The 16113-nt window shown below is 36.9% G+C and overlaps 1 non-coding gene across 1 annotated transcript; it reads right to left on the bottom strand.

Moving 5' to 3' along the window:
* Positions 1-522: 522 nt before the first annotated feature.
* Trnat-ugu lies at positions 523-596 on the bottom strand. The gene has a single exon. It is a non-coding gene; the product is annotated as a tRNA-Thr (tRNA).
* Between the last annotated feature and the right edge of the window lie 15517 nt (positions 597-16113).

The following is a 16113-nucleotide window of genomic DNA, read 5'->3' on the forward strand; positions in this document are numbered from 1 at the left end:
TCATCTTGCGTTATTTATATTAGATCGTGTAGTCATAAAAAGGGGCAGAGTTGGGCAATTTGATTAATGACATTAGTTAGGAAATTCATTTTTATCTCTTTATGTCCACTTGACATTGATATATAAACATTTGTAATATATAAAGGGTTTTTAATCTAAAATAAATGTATAAGCAGAAACAACATTTATCATTTAGTGGTTACTAGTTCCCTTAATCATTCATTTATGTTTGTGTTGTAATTTATATGTTAAAGAGCATAAAGGAGGAAATAATACAGGGTGGTCCAAAAGTCTGGAAACACCCTCATAAAATTCAAATGGAGTAGCAAACAAGGAAACAGAGTCCCTACACACGAGGAACGGGAAGGGGGAAACTTTATAGGCTATATATATACTAAGATGGTATCTGTTCTTTCGGACATGTCCGACCATGCAGTTCGTTAGAATGAAATTACAATGAAATGAACACCCTTGGCTGCTTACAGGCGTTGACATACGTCGACAGAGACAGATGAAGATGTGTGCCCCGGCCGGGACTCGAACCCGGGATCTCCTGCTTACATGGCAGACGCTCTATCCGTCTGAGCCACCGAGGACACAGAGAATAGCGCGACTGCAGGGATTTATCTCTGGCACGCCTCCTGCGAAACCCACATTCTCAACGTATTGTCCCGCACTACATCCGTAGTGCCCCCGCCCATTGTACTCATTACTCGCGACGCGTTGCCGATTCCCGTAAGAGTTCGGGCACTGTTTGTGCATTCGCACAGAAGAAGAAGATGGTCAAGTCGCCGGTGAGCCTTAACTATGTATATACTAAGAGGGTATTTGTTGTAATTGGCTATAACCCGAGAATGAATAAAGCTACGTTTAAAATAACAACGGCATTGTTTTTCTAGTGAAATTCTCTATCTGTTTGATATGTCACATGACCACATTCCCATTTGAAATTTTGGAGCTGTCTCAAAGATGGCGGCTTTCAAGATGGCCGCCATGTTGGTGGCATGGTCTATACAGTTTCCCCCTTGCCGTTCCTCGTGTGTAGGGACTCTGTTTTCTTGCTTGCTACTCCATTTGGAATTTATTAGGGTTTTTCCGGACTTTTGGACCATCATGTATAACCATTAAGAGATCCTAAGATCTGCTTCAGGGGGTCATCAGACAGGGCCAAATCTTCATTTTCGCTTCAGTATTTTCCGTTGCACACATTCATTTTTACGTCCACCTGGGGTAGCATCTTGGAAGTTTACTACAAGTTTTTCCACTACCAGAAAAATATAAATTAGAGAAAAATTGCTGATGATAATGGGCATTAATGCCTGAAGTTTAACTCCTTTTGACTTGCTCCCCACTGTAGTCAGAAAACAACAGTTCTGCAGCGGAAAAGTTGGTGTATAACATCGACTTTGCAGCTCGTTAAACAGACCTTATGATGTTACACTTGTCGATGCACCCGTGTCAAGTACCACAGGTACATCTAGATCACATATCCATGCATTGATTACAGCTTGCACGGACCCATTATTATCCTTGTCTAAGTTGTTTACATCTTCCTGCCACAGTTATTCTTACATACATTCCCTTGGTCATATCTGAGAAAGTAATTTGGAATAAATTGCATGTCTCCACCCCTTTTATTGGTCTGAAAATGTGGGCTTATCGCGATCTGTTCGATTTTTCCTGATTGGTTGGGGGTTAGCCTCTTTTTGTGAGTAACTTCAACTACCTGCACGTTGTGCGTCTGACCTCGCCAGTCTGTGTCCTGTACTGCCCTGGAATTAAATTCTCCTTGAACTTTACCCCCACTGGATATGTAATCGTTATTCCATTGATTGTAATTGCCAGGTGGAGGACTGCCAGATGGCCTAGAAGTGTCCGGTTCCAGCCAGTTACTGCAGTGGTTATTGTCACCTGCTGGGGGTGCATTGTGAACTTGTTGGCCAGAGCCCCTCTGGTTGGTATTGTAATTCCGTTTGTGATTTCCTCTGAAATCTGGTTTGAAATTTTGATTTCCCACATCACCATAACTATTTTTTGTGTTATTGTTGTTGTACAGGGCATACATATGCCAACCACAGTAGACAGAATTGTAGGTTCAGACCCACTTGACTCAGTGCCTCACCAAGCCAAGTTAGCCTGAACCTACAAATTCTGTCTACTATACCATTCCAAATTTCTGGTTCACTTTTGATGAACAAGTACGTACAGTAACTGGATGACTGTAAAATGTGACATAATAGTCAGTTATGAATGATTCAGATAATTTTTGATAGCTTCAAATATTTTTCTAGCTAACTTTTTCTTTAAATTTTATTATAAAATTTTCAGATAATCTTTGCTTCTGTGCTATATTTTCCCAATCTAATTTATCCTGTAGTACTCTTATGAAATATTTAGTTAAGTTTCGATATGACATTGCGTTCCAGTCTAATTTATCTTGAAATTCTCTCACAAAATCCTCACATAAAATTCCTGTTCTTGATAAATTATAACAATTAATTTCATCTTGAACTTCTGTAATAAAATCATCAGATAAATTTTGGTGTAGTATTAATGTAAATTCCCAATCTAATTTATCTTGAAATTCGCCCATAAAATCTTCAGTTGATCTAAAATGTCCTGATAAATATTTCCATTCTATATTCTTATTCTTTCGTTTCTCCCTCTTTGGGGTACGCTGGATCAATCATTTCTTTGTGCGTTGTTCTTTTCATAGGGCCCAGTTTTTCTTCATTCTTTCCGATCTTCTTTTCCTCTCTTCTTCTGAGATGTGTAGATTTGTTTTGGAACCTTATATTTTCATCTATAGTAATTACTTCAGCTGCTCGATTGAAAAGTGAATTTTCTGAAATCTTTAATTCTACTAGGTCTTTCTCAGTTTCTTTAAACCAGTTGGGTTTCATTTTACAGTTATGGAAAATGTCAAAGATTTGTTTGGTTGATCTGCTGGAATTCATTCTGAGAAGATGAACATAAAACTTTATCCTCCTTTTTTGTATAGTATCTGAAAGTTTTTCAGTTTTCTTGTAGAGAGTTTCATTTTTGATGTATATAATCTTATTGTCTTGAAATTTTGCACCTATGATTTTTCTTAAAATTTTTCTTTCCTTTAGCTCAAGATTCTCCAATTGGTCTTTGAAATTAATGTTTAGTGTTTCTGCTGCATACAGTGCTTCTGGCTTAATCACTGTCTTGTAATGTGTAATTTTGGACCCCATGAAATGGATTTTTTGTTTTATGTGTTTCTGGTCGTAGGAAGGCTATTTAAAGTTTATTTTTTCTGGATTCCATTGCATTGCTTTCCCCAGCATTCCAACTAATCGATTCTCCAAGATATTTGAATTCTTTTACTATTTCAATCTTTTGTTCTTGCACTTTGAGGTATTTACATGAGTGCTTGATGTTTGTCAATATCTTAGTTTTTCAAAGGAGATGTGAAGACCTATTTTAGCTGTCTGTTTCTTTAGTTCAAGGATTTTCTCCCGTGCTTCTTCCATTGTTTCAGCAAACAGGGCCATATCATCTGCAAAAGCAATGTAGTTTACTTTAAGTTTCTTCCTTTTGCAACCCAGTCTTACACCACTCTCAATATTTGTGTTCCATTCTCTGACTACTTTCTCAAGCACACAGTTGAACAGCAACAATGAAAACCCATCCCCCTGTCGCACTCCCGCTTTTATTTCAAAGGGTTCCAATAATTCACCCATAAATTTAACTTTCGAAAATGTATTTGTAAATGTCGCTTTTATAATATTAGTTGTTTTCTTATTCAGACCCATTTCTTCCAGGACTGATAGTGGAGATTCTCTATCAATCGAATCATATGCTTTTTTTAAATCAATGAAGGAGATTACGTATGTCTCTGCCCTTGATTTTTGGTATGCCATGATGTTTTTGAGGTTTAGTGTTTGTTCCAAACATGGTCTACCCTTTCTAAAACCTCCCAGGTATTTCCCAATTTGAGGGTCCAATTGCGGTTTTGCCCATTCAAAAGGACTTTAGAAAGAATCTTGTATGGTATACCCAGCAGTGATATTCCTCTGTAATTGTTGGGGTCTGGCTTCAATCCTTTCTTGCGGATAGGGTGGATGAGAGCTGTTGTCCGTTCTGTGGGGATCTCTTCTTCTTTCCAGATTTTATCGAAGACACACTGAAGGGATGTAATTGCATTTTTGTCAGCTTTTTCCCATAGTTCGGCCACTATTTGGTTTTCTCCAGACGCTTTGTTGTTTTTAAGTTCTGAAATGACCTTCCGTAGTTCTTCAGTCGTTGGTGGTTTTGAATCCGGCTTCTCATGGTTATTTGGGATGGATTCAAATTTTTCAAGGATGGGTTCACAATTCAAGAGTTTCTCAAAGTAACCTGATAGTATTTTGCAATTTTCCGCGTTATTGTGAGCGATGGCCCCATTTACATCTCCAAATTGGAGGGTGGGTGCTTTGTATCTTGATAACCTTTGTTTGAAAGTCCTGTAAAAGGTTCTTGTGTTGTTTTTAGTAAATTCTTCATCAGTTTGGAGGAGAGTTTTGTTTTCACATGACTTCTTAATTCTTTTTATATTTTTATCTACCAGTTTTCTAACACTAATGAAATTCAATCTGCTTTCTTCTGTTTTCTGTGATTGACAGTTTTTCCATGCCTACTTTCTTGTTTCAACGAGGGCATCACATTCCAGCGACCACCGGGCATGTTTTTTACTTTTTATGTTAGGTGCTATCTGTTAGGCTGTAGTAATTAGGTTTTCCTTTATATCCTCCCAGCTTTGTGTCTGAATGGTTTCTGTTGCTTTTGTGAATTCATCTGATTTTAATATCTTTTCCATGCTGTACTTCTGACCTTTAATTTGTTTCATGCTGCATTTCCTCTTTGCGTTGACTTTGAACTTAATTTTAGAAAGGTAGTGGTCTGAATCGAAGTTTGCACCAGTGAGTACCCTAACATTCATGATTTCTTTACGAGAAATCTTCTTGATTGCCACATGATGAAGTTGAAATTCCTGCAAGGCTAGGATTTGGGGATATTCATGTCTTTTGTCTTCGTGGTAGTTTCTTGAGAGCTGTGGATTTAGTAATTAAATTGTCTGCTTGGCAAAATTCTATTAGCTTCACACCATTTCCGTTTGTTCTCTTGTGTGCAGTATAGTCTCCAACTATTTTCTTATATCTTTTTCCTTTACCAATCTGTACATAAAGTCTCCAAGAAGAATGATAATGATTTTATCTGGAATTTTCTGAATAATATCATCTAGATGATCCCAAGAGGCCTCCACTTCTTCTTTGTTTCTCTTGTTATCCTCATTTATAGGGGAATGTGCATTGATAATTGTGTAGATTTTGTTTGTGCTTGTGAATGTAAGACTTGATATTCTTTCTGATTTCCCACTTTCCCTTTGTATATCTTAAAACCTCCGGAATCGAAGGTTTCTGTATCCATGTATCGTGTTTCTTGAATGGCTTTATATGAGTATTTGCGGTTCTTTAGCATATCTGTTAGATGTTTTAGTTTTCCGGTTTTCAGCAATGAGTTTGCATTGAAAGTTGCTGGGGATGTCGATTGCCCATGTTGAAATTTGGATGAGATTACAAAACACTCCAACTTGTTTTTGTGCAATGTTTCAGACTCCCCAGAATCCGAATGTCTGCTAATGTATTGGCGTATGGTGAATAGGTAAAATAGTTTACATCTCACACTTTAATGTTTAATGAAACTTATTTTGGATGTGGCCCAAAGTCCTCAAAACATACAACCAAGATTGTGAGTGCTGGAGGTAGTTCTTCCACTTTCTCCACCATTGGGAATCTGAACTTTCTCTTCCGCCTTTAAGATTGTTGACCAGGTTTCACCTAGTAAACCTAGGCAGGGGCCCTTACAGGGTGCTACCATCCAGAGCCAGATGGACCTAGGTTTTTTTAATTAGGTGTTACTCCTCCACCTCATCACTTGTGAAATAAGTATCTGGACTTGGGACCGACAATGGTAGAGTTTCCATTCTGTATTATTATATGGATTATTCGTTTAATCTAATCAAAATTTTATTTTTCTATTTTTCAGTTGTTGTCGAATATAATTTATATAATTCCTAAAATACAAATTTTCATAATTATAATTAATTAATGCAATACGTTTTTCCATTCATCCCTTAAAATATCCTCCAATTATAAGTGCTTTCACTTTAGCTTTTAGTGCCTTTACAACAGAATCAGTCTCTGCATTACATGCAGTCTTCAGACTGTTATTGTCAATAAGATCAATAACTTGTTTTCTAAGTTTACAATAATCTCTTATTCATTATTGTTTTACTTTAGCATTTAATTTGCTTACATTTTGGCTGTTCATTTATAAAAAAATAATTTTTCATTAGAAAATTAAACTGTTTATTTATTATTTGGGAAATGTATTGATTACTAGTGATAAATGTACATTTAAATTTACTAAAGGAATATTTGGGAACAGAGTGGAATACAAATTTTATTCATGTTTCTGAAAGTATTTGTTAATTGTACATATTTCTTCTCCATTTATGTTCCATAAATAACTCATATCCCCATCAGTTAATTGATCTATGAATGCAGATACATCATCAGAATAATGTAGAAATAGAAAATATGATAGTGTTAATTTTTTCATTCATATTATATGATACATCTATATAAAAATTTTATAAAACGATTTATAAAATAACATTATCCCTACTCACCCAACTATTGTGTGAATTATCAAATCGCAACCATTCGACATATACTTGATCTCCTTTTCTGTCTTAAAACATTCTCAATGACTTATACGTCTGGATATTTTGTCTTCTATAGTTCAAATGTACAAAAATTTTCTTTAAGTTTTTTCTCCATCCCATGCCTTTAATTGTCTACGATTCGATTAGAATAAATATTATTTTCAACTCCAAAAAGTTCTGTTGAGCAATTAGCTGTACAACCTTTTTCAAGAATCTTTTATTTTTGCTGATTCTAACTTAATGCCAACTTTATATTTAGGTTTAGTATTAGATACAATGACAGTTGGCTTATAATTTTTTCATTAACTATTGACTTCATTTTTATTGTTAAATGTTTTGTGTTGTTGTATTCATCAACAAATTTTTCAACCCATCCAATCTATTTATAATTACCTTGAAGAGCAAAGTTTTCCTGAAGTGGTCTATTAAATCTTTCTACAAAAAGGGCTTTTAAATATGTAAAAGTTGAAAAACGGTGTATTTTTCACAGGTTCATGAAAATATTTATTATAGAATTCGTTACCATTATCTTTTTGTAAATTTCTTGGAGTCCTATCTAGAAATTTTTTCAAAATCGTCAACTACATTTTTACTAGTGTTATCTTTAACTGGACTAGACCAAGCATCTTTGGAAAAACATCGATTACAGTACTAAAATGTTTATGTCTTTTATTTATTTTTGAAATTCCTTTCAGTCTACCAGAATCCATATCTACTAGATGATATCTATAACTAGAGAAATTACATTTCTTCTTTTAAATTATTTTTTCATCAGTTTATGTAATTCATTAATAATATCTTCATGGATATTCAGACAGTGTCTGCTGAAGCATCGACAGCTGAAGTAGTCTCCACACTGTGTGCAGTCTTCAGACAGCATCCCATCACCCAAAAAATGTTTTAACGAATTTAGTATCTAGTTTTACATATTGCAAAAATTCCATCAGTTCTTTGTCTTCCATTTTTTGTTGTTGTTCTACTTGAATGATGAGTGTCAGCTGTCGGTAATTTTATTATATTTTACATACCAGATGTGTTTGTCTGAAAATTTATTCAATTACATAAGATAAATTCTATTAAATTTTAAGTTGTAATTGTTTGTCTCTGAAGACTTCAGTATTTCCAGATGTTTACCAACTATCATGTCAAAATTCTTACTAATTAACAAATGTAATGATTTAAGTTGACCTTCCAGGAAATCTATTTGATCTGATCCAAGATGGAGGCTTGTTTCTTTATTATGACATTCCATGGTGCCATCATAAATCCCATTTCTTTGCTTAAAATCTGTGAGAGTCTTGTCGTATCCAGGTCTTGTAACATGGTTGGAAGACTCATTTTCTAGAGGTTGCTTGGTAACTGCATCATAACCTTTTACAAGATCTTTTATATCCACCAATCTTCTACCTTTAAAATCAAGATAACCTTTAGTCACCTTAAAAATGTCACTTAATTCATTTTGAAATTTCTTAATTAGACTCTTTCCATCTACTATTGCTTTTAATACTGCATACTTATTATAAACATCAACAGATTCTTGTTGGAGTATATAATTAATTTTTTTTGTTTTTGAATGTATTTCTTATCTAAAAATACATTGAAAATTTTCAGGTTTCTCATTCTAATTTTTTTATTTTTCTAAGTTTATTTGCTCATTGATGTTGCAGCTGTCTTTAAGCCATTTCTTACTTCCAAAAATGTTCGTTTATCGGATCCAGACTATCATGTAAACATATAATTATCTGACAACAGTTTTAAAACAAATATACATAAACAGCCAAAAATTACTTCACTAAAATTTTGTATTGTTGGCTGTTATACTACAACTCACTTGAGCCAAGATATTTAAAACCATTTCCTTAGGAATATTTCCTCTGAATGAATCAAACACATTTTTTGTCTTTATTGTTATAATAACAGATCCAATATGATCTGGCATGATCAGATGTATCTAAATTAACTGTTCCAGATTCACATTCTCTAGGATGACTAGCGACAGCTGAAGCAGTCTTAGGAAGGCATCCAGGTAATTCATCAGTCATAAAAACACCATGAAAGTATTTGATCATTAATGTTCAGCAAATTTTTCTATATCAAAATTACTTAATGCATTAGGATACAAATTAATTATTTTTTGTGATTTTTATTCCAGCGCCAGCTTTCTTTTCCAGTTTTAAGTTATGTCTATTTTGTTCTATAATTCTGTGTCTTCCTTTTTTTACTTATTACTGTGTTTGCTACTGTATAAACTACTGTACTGCTAAATATGGTTATGCCACCTAAAGTAATGGAAGAAACATTCCTTTGTGGCTTGTTAATCCGCAGTCTTCTTTCTCCTTTGTTAGATATTCGATACCTTTTTTGAAACATGTATACCTAATGATATAAGTACATTGCCATCATTTTTTATCTCTCTTTCTTTTTTGTGCATCAGTTACAAAATTGTCATTGCTATGTAACCGATCATTATTGAGTGTAATTTTAATAGATTTTGGTTTAGTTCTGTTAGGTAGTAAAGCATAACCAATGCTGAAGTTATTCATTTATACAGATAAAAAATTTTATAGTACCCAACCATTATCATCGACTTCTAAGGCCATACCTAATTTTATCTCTCCTTACATTATTCCCCTGACTGCAGTTGCTGCTAATTTTTCTCTAATTGAAGCATCAGTTATAACCAGGGAGATACATTTCGAATTGTAATTTATTAATTAAAGTATTAACTAATCCTTTTCCATTTTTTTCATTTTTCCAAAATGTGTGGCAAGTTATTCAAAATTCTAATCAAATATGTAATTCCTTTTAGATTGTTAATATGTCACTAAATTTATTTGTTAACATTTGTGATATTTACACTTTTTTGTTATGATAATTATTATTTGCAGCTAATTCTTCATCATGAATAACTGCTAATCTATCGATTAAATCTCATACATCGTCGCTTCAAACATATTCAGTTGGGTTTTTGTATATTTTTTTATCAAGCCTTCACCAAGTTTCGCATCTTCTTCTGAAGAAACTGTATTTTATTGTAATAGCCTTAATTTTGGAAAGCGGTCATCAACAATTTCTTTTATCAATTCATTATATTTAAAACGCTCATGAATGGTATGAAATATCTGCATGATTTGATAAATCAACATTGTGTAAAAATAAAATTAATTTGGCGAGAGAGAGGGAGATATAACAAAATCACTATTAACAACACTGGTCGAAAGTCTTTCTTTTAGACAAGACCTATGCAGGAATGATAATAGACACAACTTTAAATTTCTGTAACATAAACTAGAAACAATGAATTTAGAGTGTTCTCTTCCTATTAATGATTTTACCTCTTCACACTTGTAATACAACAATGTCGATGATGATGCAGCAGTCATCTTCTTGAAGAGCATTCTGTGCATTCTGAAGAATGAGTTAGTGCCGGCCAGTGTGGCTGAGCGGTTCTAGGTGCTTCAGTCTGGAACCGCGCAACCACTTTGGTCGCAGGTTCAAATCCTGCCTCAGGCGTGTGTGTGTGTGATGCCCTTAGGTTAGTTAGCTTTAAGTAGTTCTAAGTTCTAGGGGACTGATGAACTCAGATGTTAAGTCACAAAGTGCTCAGAGCCATTTGAGTTAGTGGTTCTTGATGCACCTAGAGGGAAAATACTTTTCTTCCCTGACCCATTCACTTTTTACTTGTTAGACACATATGGAACAAGATAAGTCTGTACACCACAGCAGACAAGAATGGAAGAGCTGTGTTACAATCATCAAAACAAGAGAGGTGTTGTTAAGAAAGTTGAAGGTACAGGTGTAGTGTTCTCAAATTTTCTACCGCCCCCTCAGATTACATTAATGTAACATAATATGAATTAATATATCTTCGGCGCATTCTATACACCTTATAGGTACCTACACAACTGAAACCTTGCTGTATTTTGACATGCTCCACTATCACTTGATGACAGTATGCAGGCTGAGTCACTAACTATTGCCAGTAAGAATAGCTCCGAAATATGATAGGAGCTGAAAAGTTGGCGGGACAAAAGTTGCTTGGGACAACAGGGGCCATAATATGACGTTGGTTTTTTGTTGCTAGGTGGGGTCGTGTCAGAGATATGAAGGCCAACTTTGTTTTTTTACTTGCAGTCACCAGCTGCATGGCACACACTTTGACATATTTTGAAAAAACATCACACAAAGCGACAATATAACATACGCCTCCTTTCCCTTGTAAATAGGGTCCAGCCACATCCAGAGATACTATTTTTAAACGTCTTTTTGGCAATAATGGGTACAGCTCAGTTAATTCGGGTTTGTTTTTAATGTTTTGTCTTTTGGCATATAACTTTCGTGTCACATGACAATCTTGTGTTCCAAATTACGATAGTAACACTAGGTATTTATTTTGCTAGTGCACAACAGTAGTAGGGGGCAAGGCCGAAATCAGAAGACATTGCGGGTTGCCTACATCAGGGGCAAGCATACAGTCTGAGGTATACCTATTGTTCTCTTTTGATTGACAGTTCCTTTACCTATGGTTCTGCTAAGAGGATTAGGACTATCTGGGGATAATTTGTCCTTAACCTATTGTTCAGTTAAGTGGTTTTACATGTCACACCTACCCTTCCTCCTCCCTTTCGCCCTCCTGGAGACCCTGCAACACTTCTGATATCAGATTAATTGACTAATTAATTAAATTGATTGAAAAAATTGGTGGAAAACAGTTCCATTGTGCCACTTTCGGTGTTCACAAGCTGCTTCAGCTTACTCCATACCACTGTATGAATTGATTGACCAATAAATTAATCAGTATACTTCAGTTTTCCTTGCCCCTCCCCTCTGGAAATATTGATTGGTGGAAAACGATTACAGGTTATGGAACATTTTTAAGCAATTGAGGCAATGTGTGAAATAATTTTATTTAAACAATTTACAGGATACAAGGAGTTGTATGGAACATAATTTATTTAAAGAATTTGTCAGGAAATCGATTGCAGTGTCTGAAATATTAAAACAATTGTGGCGCTTTTTCCAATCTAATCGTGTAAGGAAACATGTAGTTACACTGTCGCAGACTGCTTAAATAAATCTGAAAAACTTTCTTCCATCTCACCAACTACGCAGGCTGCCCCAGCCGTGAACTCCAGAGCCCACAACAGTTGTCGGCTGCGTCACTGTGCAGGCCTGTGCAAATAGCAGTGCGCTTAGGGCTTGTGCACCTGGGGAATTGGAGCCAGCAGTGTCCTTGCCAGCTGCTGCAAGTAGCAGCGAGCTCATCCCTGGAAACAAAAGCACACTTCCTGTCAGCGTCCTCTTGCATTGCAAATAGACTGTGTGCACGAACAAACCTATCGGATAGCAGCACACACGAGACGGTTTCCTTCCAAAGCAATTTCCTGACTGGAAATCGATCCAGAAATACTGCTAAACTTAATAAATAATTACTTTCTGATCGTGATTAGGGGATACAAGGAGTACGCAATAGCTATTTCACACACACAATTTGACGATGTCAGAAAACTAGTAGTAGGTTGAATCAAAATACACTTGAAAAAATACATCTTTGCATACATAGAGTGAGAGAGAGCTGTAGTTTGCTTTGCAGATGATGTAGGAACTAGCATAGGATACTTCATTATGCCTTGGACTCAAAACTGCCCCAGCCTTGCTGGCGCACTTCCTTGTGCTACACTTTACGAACTGCTTCAGTACATATTAAATCTGGTGTGCAATACTATATGTTGAAGATATCACAAACGTTATTTCACAAGATGTGTCACAGGAAATATTAATTAAATCGTTAATGTAGGCATTTAACAGCTTGCTTCAAACGAACACACATAGTTTAAAACTACTCAAAGTAAAAAAAAAAAAAAAAAAGATTGGCACTGCACAGTAGTTTGGATGTCTAAACAATAGTGTTATGTTTTTTATGAGAAATTTCTTTAAATAATCCAAACCTATTATTATTTGAAGTCACGACTTTAAGTGGTGAGGTATGAAATAATTGCTGGAATTTCAAATTTAGGCGTGAAGTTATACCGTCACAGATATGGAGTTCCGGGCGACTACAGGCCTGCTAAGTATATTTTCTTTTTTAAAAGTACTATAGAATTCCTGAATTGACTGGTTTTCTCACCTATATCAGGACGATGAAAGAGGAGAGCGAAGGGTCTACCACGTGGTGGGATAGTAACAACAACAACAAATACCCCTGCAAGACAGAGTCCACTATGATGTATTGAGAAGCATTAAACATGACGAATTTAAACCACAATCGAGTCCTTAGCAGTAGTTGTCAGGGCTAGATGTCAGAGAGCGTTGAAACACTCGTAATCCCCTCGCATTCCTATTCCAATGTCCACACCCAGTGCGCCAACCCATCAAATGCCGCTGTCGCCAACGCTCAGAGGCTAGTGAAAACTACAGCAGCAGCTTTAGCCACAGTCTTGGGTGCATGTGTATGCCAGAGTGCACCACCCCTGCCTAAGGAGGGCATCCGAGGATCATTGAAGTGGTAAGAATTACAATGCTATCGTAGCGCCAACACTTGTCAGTGTTTGATATTGAATAGCTCAATTTTCCTTAGAGTGTACTCTTCTCACATAATACATACATCCGCTTCTGTCGTCACTTACCCATCACTCTGCTCACTTCACCAGCCCCTGCTGTGCAGGCGATATCAGACAGGTCGGCATATTCTTTGCACCCAACTGCCCATCACAGGCTGAGCTAATCCATTACTTCCGGTCGCTGACACTTGTGCCCTCCCCCATGGCCAACCGCAATACACTTTGAAACAGACAGCTGTAGCTTGACGTATACAGTACTTCTAACCAATTCCACCCTGATATAGACCCCCTCCCAGTTTAAAAAATCCACTTTACCCAATCTGAGACAGCAATATTTTTAACCACAGCTCGAATCTCTCGCTCGAAATTATGCAGATTTCTTCCTTTTATACAAGTTATTCTCGAAGACAGAAGAAATTGAAACATACATGGTTTTTCACAACGCTGAAGTATTGTTACTTGTTGTGAAAATCCTGTAACAGTACGGCACAGGCTATATTTCATACATGTTTTTGACAGTCCCCTGGCATCTTGTAACTGTTCCTCAGTCTCTACCCATGCCCCTACGGCTTTGCACATGTGATCGTCCCAGTTTAAGTCAGAACTGGGAGGAAATCAGAGACAGCTGTATCTACCACCTTCTGCATCCTGTGGAGAAACAGAACAGGGTGAGCTGAGTTAATATGGCAGGTGCATGTTTACACGACTCAGCGGAAATGGGAACATGTTGTCATAGATCCGCCAACAATGTACAATGTGTAAGGCCAGCACCACACGAAACTTCGTCCCACAACATAAGGTAGAAGAAAAGATGGTACGAGCAGTTCCAAACACTAAATGCAGGCACTGCAGTCCAAAGGAGATCTGCATCCCTCAACATGCATTCACGTCTGTCACCTAAACACTCTCTCTATCATTGTTATTTTGTACCATCCACCAGAGAAAACCACGAACTATAAAAACTCCACTAAGATCATCTGGTAGAGAACTTAGTAAGATCTTACTGCACTTCTCTCTTCCGATAAATCGGGAAATATAAACGGTCTGTGTGTTGGCATTGAGCATTTGTGGGGATTCTACTAAATACACATGTATTGGTCCACTGGAGTAGGTGGCCAGTGATCAAAGTCACTTACGCAGACCAGTGTAAAGGTTCATCACCTGTACTGTTGGAGGACCATATCCCACAGACTACCAATCACAAATGTAAATGTGTGTGAATTCCTAAGGAACCAACCTGCTGAGGTCATCAGTCCATAGACTTACACACTACTTATTCTAACTTAAATTAACTTATGCTAAGAACAACACACACACACACACACACACACACACACACACCCATGCCTGAGGGAGGACTTGAACCTCTGGCAGTAGGGGCCGCACAATCCGTGACATGGCGCCTCTAGCCACGTGGCCGATCTGTGTAGCTATGAATCACAATGGAGGGTCCCTGTGTTGTTTGATTCATTGCTTTTTCTGTTGTAACACAGCGGAGCAGTGTATGACTAGAGCTGTGTACACAGCCACACATTTTGTTTCCACCACGATTCCGGGGTCTGTGTCAGGTGCTAAACCAACATTAACACATATCGATCCATTGGCTCTCACAGAAAACTGGATATCACACTGTGTGTACTATGATCCTGCTGCTCTCACAACACAGGATGATTGAAATAAAAGACAGGGGCAGTGTTTCTTACTGAAAAAAATGCGGAAGACATCTCAACATTTAAACTCATCTTTCACAGAGACAGGAAAGTAGATATCTTGGTGTTCAATTTCGACTGATTCCTCCTACTGCAGTTATGTACGCGATCACTGTTTCATTGCAGGCCCTCTCTGGAAGGTGCAGCTTCGACCAAGACTCTCTCTCCATCTCAAACAAGTGAGATTAGTCAATCATTATGTGGTAAACAACAGTGTACCAGTGGACAGATGGAATGGAAAAGACACTGTCGATGTACTGTAATAAGCACCATAGCTGATAGTGTGTTAAATTTTAGCAATTTCACCACTTTTTCTATAATTTCAGTGGTGACCAATGACCCAGGAGCACACTTCCCAGTTTCTGTCTCATCGCTAAACCAGCAATCTACTGCTTTGCGAGTATCATATACTACATTGCGAATGTAGATAGATGGCTGTGTGGTACATCCATTCACAGTTAATGCTTGAGCACATACACCAAAGTATACCAGACATAGACCTACACTGATCCACGTATTTCTGCACTAGGTCATGGGAGCCATCTGCAACACATGCAAGATACAGACATATAGAAAACAGAGCAAATGCACTGCAGCTGTAGAATATGTGGTCGGAGTTGACTGGATATATTTGAGTACAGTGTTATCATATGCGGTCTGACCAGAAAAATAGTGCATTTGCGCTAGGTGTTGACGCCTTTACTACATTTCCAAGCAGTTTTGGAACACATGCATAGAAGTGATGTCTTGATTGGATCGGCAAAAATGATATAAAATCAGTAAAATTACGAAAACTAACGGAAAATATGTATAAATTGAGGGAAAATGCAGCAAAATGCGGGGAAAATTCAGGGGGAATGAGGGAGCACTTACATGTCTTCTGCTTGGTGCAGGAAATTTCTTGTACATGGGAACAAGTATGTGACAGCAAGAAGAATAAGAGGGAAAGTTGACATGGAAGCAATGGGAACCAGGGACGCAATCATTTTTTGTCGACAGCAATAAGACAGTTGGAATAGAATGTTTAACGTGCATGACAACCATATGTAGAGTAATAAATTTATATATGTCGGATCGCAAGCTCAGATGTAACTCCAAAGTATTGGCAACA

This window comes from Schistocerca americana, chromosome X (genome assembly GCF_021461395.2).
Source record: "Schistocerca americana isolate TAMUIC-IGC-003095 chromosome X, iqSchAmer2.1, whole genome shotgun sequence".
Lineage (NCBI taxonomy): Eukaryota > Metazoa > Arthropoda > Insecta > Orthoptera > Acrididae > Schistocerca > Schistocerca americana.